This window comes from Meleagris gallopavo, chromosome 1, assembly GCF_000146605.3.
Source record: "Meleagris gallopavo isolate NT-WF06-2002-E0010 breed Aviagen turkey brand Nicholas breeding stock chromosome 1, Turkey_5.1, whole genome shotgun sequence".
Taxonomy (NCBI): Eukaryota; Metazoa; Chordata; class Aves; order Galliformes; family Phasianidae; genus Meleagris; species Meleagris gallopavo.
The window spans coordinates 54,734,849-54,743,377 of NC_015011.2; positions in this window are offsets into that span (position 1 = coordinate 54,734,849).

Below are 8,529 nucleotides of genomic sequence, written 5' to 3' on the forward strand. Positions count from 1 at the left end.
CTCTGTCACCCACTCAAGCTCTTATGTCCCACAGCCTAACTGTGGCATGGCAGGTCTGCTGTTTGACTTGCCACTCCATCACGCAGCCTCCTCTCTTCCTTAGGATTAACTGCTTACTTCTTGCAGAGAGCAGCTATTAGGATAAGGCTGTTACATTTTCACTCGCAGCACTGTTCCTGTTGATATATCAACAACACCAAAATAGCACACATCAGGTAGAGGACAAAACTATGGGATGTCTCAGTAACCATCACCTTTACAGCTACGCAAACTCAAGAGGCAAGTTTAACTCCCCTTGGAATCCTTTTGCTCTTTGGAGTTGTGCAACAGGCATTTGACTGCCAAGAAACAATTGACAGAATTAAATGCAGGCTTTTGCTCTGGAGTGTTGCCTCCTACAAGGAGGAAGGGCTAGGTGTGATGGCCTTCCTGTCTGAGGTCACTGGGACTGTTCTAGGTCAACCTGGAGATAGAGGAAGCCTTTCCCTATTGAGAACCATCCAGGCTATTCCTGTAGGAGCTTTGGCTCTGACTAGTTCAGAAAGAAGACCTCTGAGTTTATTTCAGCCACGGATTAACAGAGGAGCTTGACAAATACAAACACAATGCTGGAATCATCAGCCACGTGCTCTTTATGCCTAGGGGCCAGGATGAACACCTGTCAGGAAAGCAACACAGGCCAGAGAAAGTGCTAAGCCCTCATTAACAGTAAAGAATGCCATTGCATTCAGAAGACTGACAGCACAACAAACACAAGAAGCTATTTTCTCAAAGTCCCAGTTTTGTCACTATTTACGTAGCCGTTCAACAAACTCTTTCCCTTTGGTAAAAATGGAGCATTTTGAACTCCAAAGCCCCTTCAGGTGCCCTCAAGCAGCGCAGGGAGTGGGCTGCAAAGAGCTCCCCAGTGGCTCTTTGGGAGCATGTGGCTATCCTGCAACTGGCTGCCTGTGTTAAAACTGATCTGTCTGGGGTTCTGGGGATTTGGGGTGGAAAAGGGTTAGCACTTCCTTTTTCCAACCCCCTCTGCTCTCCTAGCCTTCTCCAGAACTGCCAATTAACTACACACACACTGCTCAGTGACTGAAACTGCTGCAGCAGAAAGATTGAATGAGACAGGAAAAAACTGCTTTTGCAAATTCAAATACCTGTCTTTCAATAACATAAACAGCTCACCCTGCTGAAGCAGCAAAGCCCCACATTGACTGGAATGTCTACTTCCATTTCACAGAGGATTTAAAAGATCACCAGCACCAGTCTTTGAATAGATGACCACCTTCATGCCTGATACACAGGGTACTGAGCAGCTGCCACTGCTTTGGCTCCCCAGTCCAGCCCAGGGCTCAGACCAAGGAACAAATACTTGACCTGCAAGCCCAGATCATCTAAATCACCCCAGATTATCAAGCATTGGTAGTCCTGCATGAATGTATGCTTCTCACTGTCACCTTCCCTTCGTGTAGCATGGGGATGGTGCCCATGGCAGCACTCAGCCCAGTACCACAATGCACCACTACAGGAAGGGCACAGCACCCACTCATGGGACCTGGGCAGGGCCAGTTAGCCCTGGCAATTCCCAAGTTGTCCCAGGCAAGCATATGGCAACGTGAATGTGCACAGTACATCATGAGAAGTTACAAGGTCCTATAAAATGTAATGGTCATTATTTTTTCCTGTTTTTCTGTGCATTACAACCAAGTATTCTCATCTCGTTTGTGCTGTTTTGGTGATGAATGAAGTATGCTGGTTTTGTTTTGTGCAAAATAGCCCTCCTAAACCTCCATCGCCATTATTTGTGCACACACACAGACACAGCATCTGCTACAAAATTTTCTGATTAGTTCTCCACTAGTTAAAAAAAATGTTAGAGCCACCTCTACTCCCACACGAAACAGAAATGTCATACAGGGGTTGGCTCTCCCAGCTGAGCTTTATTTCAGTTGTAAATAAAGTTATTAATACTCCAGGCAACATAAATAGCTGTATACTATTTTTAAATGTCTGGATTTATCAGTGTGCTAAATGTTTGTTTGCTTCCTTAGACCTTTCCAAATGGGTTTAATGATGACACAGGCAGTATTTATTTCTTATTTTATCCCAGCTATTTCAACTGAAAAGAGGTGGCTACAAAAAGGTTGACTTATCTGCAACACTATAGTATCTGTCAATATGTCACCGTGATTTAATATGGAGGTTAGAGGGCATATATATTTTATTATGCTCTCGCCATTTCATGACACTTGCAATTACAGAATTAATAGTATTGACGTTAGGAATTAGAAATAAACAATAGTTCATTTAATGATTGATATTTGCTGAAAACAAGATTATCTTTAATGTAATTGAATAATTAGTTATTGATGAAGGGCACATGATTAATTACAATTTACCTGCCCTAGCAGCATTTTAAAGATGCAATATTAATTATTTTCGATGACAATGATGAAATAAATACAGAGAAATTGTAACTGTGAAATCCCACAATTTCAAGACTGTGTTTATTAAGAGTAGTTAAAAGATCTGAAAAACCTTCCTACCACGTTAAGATCAATGCACCAATGTGCATCAGCAGAGACTGCTGTCCCCTGCCTCTGGGCTGCAAGGCTCTCTCCTTTGTGAACGCGTTGGATGTGAGCCTGGGGCTCTGGGCCAGCGTTTGCTTGTGCAAATCAGCCCTATGAAGCCAGTGACACAAATAGTAATAAATTAAAATTAATTGAGTATTCGTATAGGTCACCTAGATTATTTACACTTTGTAAGGAACCTGGATGCTGAAATGATGGGATCAATTGAAAAACGCCAGATAAATATTTAACAGTCACTGTGTAACTGAATGATGATGGATGCATAAGAATTGATTGATATAAAACCATATTACAGTATCACAGATATGTTAATAGTATCCAGGAAGGACATAAGGAAGTGAGTGTGTTTCTGCAAGTAAACATCTTACAAGGACAGACACCGCTAAAACACTGGCTAGGTTTCAGTTCTGTTGCTTTCATTTCTTCTTGCACAAGGAAGAATGGACACCGACGTCAGGCTTATAGATATTACGTACATTTCCTCACTTAAGACATTTTTGCCTTCATTCCTGGCTTGATAAATAAAGAGTGTCCTGAGCTTTAGTCCTTGAGCAGCTCCGACTTTAACATGTTTTCATGAAAGGGGAGGAGGAATGACAGATTCATCATCACATAGATTTCACCACTGACAGCAAAGCAATTCCAAGGTGGATCGAATCACTTTAGCACAAAGCATCACTGGTTTCTGGCAATATTCAAGAATGCAATGGGTGATGAGATCCTTCCTAAAAATATAAGAAATGACCCAGTAGATGGAAAGTAAAGGTACAAGTGCTGCAGGTTTCCAAAAGCACTTAATCTGCCTTACAAAAATAATCCTGATGCAGTTGATCCAAGAACTCTCCTGTCATTCTTTTGTTCTATAAGTCTCTGCAAGACACCTTCTCCTTTCTGAGCTTGCGCTATTCTTCTTCTGGATGGAAAGGATTCCACTATGCTTCTTTCTTTACTCCCTCAAACCCTAACTCAGTGACGTACCTTGCCCTTTCCCTCCCCTCTCCTCTCCAGAGCATAAATTAAAAAAAAAAAAGAGAAAGAAAAAGAAATAGGAAAATGTAATTTACAAGGTGGAAGTAATATAACAAATGATGCCTTATGGGGAAACCCACTGCTCCAATAAAGAACTAGTAGGATCTCGGGATCATTCCTTGTTGGGGAGGGTTAATGGAGGCCCTGCTCCTTTGCATCACAGTATTAATCTTGACATTTTTAAAGGAGAAAACACTCTCCACTAAAACATAAAAAGCTTTGCCTACAGCATTGCCTATATGTACCACTTCTACTATGCAAAGCTAAAGTTTAGGAAGTTATAAACCACTCTGCAGTCACTGCCAACAGACAAAAGATTTTCTTTAGAGAAAGCCAGAGACTGCAGCAAGAGTTAAAACAAACAGTTAAGATTATACAGTTCACTTCATTTTCCCTTAGGAGACTGAAGCATCTCTTTCATTCTACTCCTGCTCCCCCTAAATCAAGTTCAAACCACTCATATGAAAGGGCCACAATACAATACCCTGAAGGAAAACATATCCATCTGTGATGTGCACTGTTCCTATCTGAAAACCTTGGAGGTCAAGGCAGTACTAAAAGAGCAACCAACCTACTAACACGACACATGAGCCTGGAGAAGTTAAGCAAGAATCCCTTGCAGCAGCTGTCTGTGGGAACCCAAAGGAAATCCTGCTTAATTTAATGGCTTTGGGGAAGTGACCCTGGGTTATACAAGAGCAGATTCAATCATCGTCCAATGGGAGTGTCCTGAAAAATTCAATTTTCAGAAAAATTAGCACTTGGAAAAGATCCCCTTTTATGATTTCTAAGAATGTGGTAAGCTGTGAAAATATAATTTATTTCTATAGTTTAGAAAGATTTCATTCACTTTTGAAAGCTTAAAGTAAAATTGAAAACCATGAAATAGATACCTGTGTTCACCCATATACTAATAACAACTTTGATCATTAAAGATGAGGGCTTTTTTTAACAAATGCCATGTTACTGCCAGGGCTTAAGATCTTGATGTGTCTTTCTTTTCCTGTGGTATATTAAAATTGCAGCTAGTGATGTTTCAATAGAGGTTTCAAGTTGGCGGTGAAGGCCTGGGATGTGTTCCATAATCTGCTATATATTGGTGGTGTGTACAGGAGATGCTCAGTTCTTTTCAAATGAGTCTCTGAGCATCTCCTTCCTTATAAAAGCACGCCCTGTGTTGACCAGTTATCTCCTTTGGCTCTTATGAAAGGAGTCTCCTTGGTTTTCCCCTTCATGCTATTTCTTTAACATTTTGAATTTTATTCAGAAAGGACAGTGGTTCATTTCAGCAGCTGTATCTTAAGCACGCTATGTGTTGTGCACACATCTGAGCCAGACCAAGTTACTGCTTCCCACTCACTCACTCCAAAATCCCTACTACTTTATGCTGAAGTCTTTCACTAAATTAAAAATCTTCATGCTAAATGTGGTCATTTTTACTGAAGCAGGTCTGGAGGCAACAACTCAGGCCTGAAGATTTGAAAGGAATATAACCTACAGAGCAAGCAAAAGGTGGGTTGACCAACTGTTGCTGTTCTTCATCCAAGTCAAGTGCATCTACAGGACTACACAACCACAGTTTAGAAGCTTTGAAGAAACTAGGAATCCAGATAGTTATTTGGGGTAATCAAATCAATGGTCTTTCACTGAAGAGCAATGGTCTGCCCATCTGCGGTTCCTGTACTGTAAAAGGAGCCAATGTCTAACATAAAGAGCAACATTAAATCCACATTGTCTTATCAGTTTAAGTACACGCTGCAAGCTTTCAAGAAACTATATCCTACTGGGTTTTTGAACATTGTATGCTCTGATAAAAGCCAGATCCAAGGTAGAAATTCTCAGCGGTATTGTAGCAATAATCACAGGAATAAGGATTACAGCAACATTCCCTCAGGAAGTCTGCTTCACTCTCCAATTCCCATGCAGCAGGGATGTGTAAATTATTCAAATGTACCAGGCAGGAAAAAAAAAAAGGCATCTTATGAAAACTACTATGATTGCTACTAAAGAGAAGGAAATCATGAAGAAGGAGCTTTTTAAAACAGGCCCATATATTTTCCATGGAGCAACAAGTGGAATTTGTATACAGAACTATTTATTGAGAAAATGCGGTTTGTTGTTTTTTTCAATTAGAAACACCTGGGATACAACAAAATCTGAGAGACTTGCAAGCTGAAACAACAGCTTTAAAATATGACAGTAACTGAGAGCTCAATTATTTTACTAGCAGAAAAATCTTTAGATCTTCGGAGCTCATTTTACTTACAATCAAAACTTTGCAAACTTGGGCTTGCACCCACCATATATATTTCTCTGCTTGTTCTGGCACGCAAGGGGAAAACAAGGAATTACAACTGACCTGGCACAAACCCTCAAACCAAGTTCATGACAGCGTTTACAAAGCTAATGCTCTGTGACATGGTTAGCAGGTCAAATAAAAGCAAACCAGAAAGTGGAAGTAAATGATGTAAGAGAATTATATTTAATTTAGAGAAGTAGAACAAAACTCCAATTGCAGTGTTGTAGCCTTGAAAATAAGACCAAATGGATTCAGAACTCTAAATGGAAGAAAAAAACCTGCCAGCAGCAGCTGCACTTTACACTTGAGTAGCCACATGAAGAAGCCATGGGCAGGTCCTCGACCAGGGTAAATTGCTTCACTCTGAATGGGACCTGAATTTAGTGGGAGTCTATCTGTTCATCGACTTCAGTGAGCTGTGAATTAGACCCAAGAGTGCCAGGTTTCCACGATTTCAGAATGCTCTCCTCCTCATTAAAATGTACTTAATAGCGACAGCAGCCAATGTTAACCTAATGAACAAAGAAGTTCATTACTGACAAAAACTGCTAATGCATTTTTATGCACCACTCTGACAAAATCATCTTTGAAGAAACCAGAGCAAGAGCCTCACCCTTGGCTGGCTTGGACAAATTCTTTGGCCAAACTGTATGGAAGATCTCCAAAAATTGCCTGGCAAACCTATGGACGACAGCCACCTTGGGCAACAGAAATTTAGGAAGCATCAGTGCAGTGAAGACTTTGTTTGGCATTTTCTTGAATATCCTGTTCTCACATTTCCCGAGGCTCTCGGGATTGTTTTGATTACAGGAGGTATATGTAGTTCTTGCCCTGTGGAAGCTATTATAAGGAGAAAGTGCCAAGAGGATGCTGTATGCCTTTTTTGCCAGGTAAGTTTTTAGACTCTTTGATTCCATTTCCTTTGTCCTGAAAATCACACCAAATTCCTTAGAGATAGTCAATACTGCATTTAAAGCCACTAACATGGATGTTACTGCTGAGCTAGTTTTGGGCTAGCTAAGAGCAAAAGGGTCACCAGTAGCAGAAATGTTGATGAGAGCTGAAATGCACCTGAGTTAATGCTCAGATAATTAACATGGCCTGTTGTCTCAGCAACGAGGGTTACTTTGCTAACCAAAAGCCAAGCAACCTCACTACCTTGCTTATGTCTCTATGTGCAGCTGCCATGCTATCAAACAGAGAGCAAGATAAACACAGCATCTTTTTTGTGTCTGGGTTTGGTAGGAACATGCTCCTTGGAATGCTCCTCACATGTTTTTGTGGTTGTTTTTTTTTGTCCTGTGTTGGCTTCATGGAGAAGAGACTAGATGTTCTGCCATGGAACCATGAGTAACATACACTGCTGGCCTTCAGCACTCCCCATATACAGCCAAAGCAGTATTTACTGGAGCAGCAACAAGAGCCCATCCACTGGCTTGTCCAGCAAGGTGCCTTTAGGGGCCACTCAGTCATATTCAGAGATGCAAACCAAGGAGGACATTTTGAAAGACAAAAGCAGAATGTAAGTGCTAAGTTTCCACTGCAGTACAGGGGAAGTTAGACTAGAGTATTGCAGGGGATTTTCCAAGGCACAAAGAACAGCTGGCTTGCTCAATTTCCACCTCCTCCTTTTGGAAGTAGCTGGTAAAATGTCTATCCTCAATCTTCTCTGGCCAGCACGGTGCCATATTCGTCATATTTGTACAAACTGAGCATCAAATATTGCCCTATGCACTTACCTCCAAGCCGCATATGATGCAATAGCACAAATGACAGACCACAGGGATGTAGGCTCTTCACAACTTCAAGATGAAAGAAGAATGATAACAGCATACAGTAAGCAAAACTTAAAAAAAGCTTGAGTTGCTTGAGTCAGCCCAGGACAAACCAACTCATATGGCCTCTGAGAGGCTGCAGAACAGAGAAGGATTGCTACATTCAGCCACATCCTTCAGTTTTCCAACACGTTTTTGGTATGGAGCACACCACAGACAGAAGTGAGGAACAATGGTATTGCACCACACACCCTTCCCGCCCAGAAGCTGCAGCCACCTTTGAGACACCACTGGCCATGTTTTTGACAGATGTATCAATAATTAAGGAGAGATAGGACTCTCAAATACAAAGCAACCCCCAGCCCCACCCTCTGAACACCAAGCCCTTAAGCAATACTGGAAATATTTAGGAGCATTAATTGCTCTACAGCTCCAAGAGCTCAACCTCCTCAGGGAGCTGCACGAAAGGATAATTCCGGCTGCCATCTCACAACGCTGTGCTGAGCTGAAGAGCTCCATAACCTGCCATGAACACAGACAAGAATACGGTATTGCTGTAAATACTATCATATCTCAGAGCAAAATCATAGTGACAGGCACTCTGGTCTGCTGCAGTTCACAACTGCATGAAATAGGGGTGTGAGTAGGGTACAGCAGCAAATAACAGGTAGAGATTTCAAAACACAGAAATCCATTATTTGTAAGAAAGATGCAGGCAGAAGAACTGCAGGCAAGGTGTATTGACGGATTCTCAAGTCTCTGGATTTTGATCCTATTATGCTAAAAAATTACTTTATCCCTTTTTCCACAATGCCATGTTTACTTAGCAGGCATTAAAAAG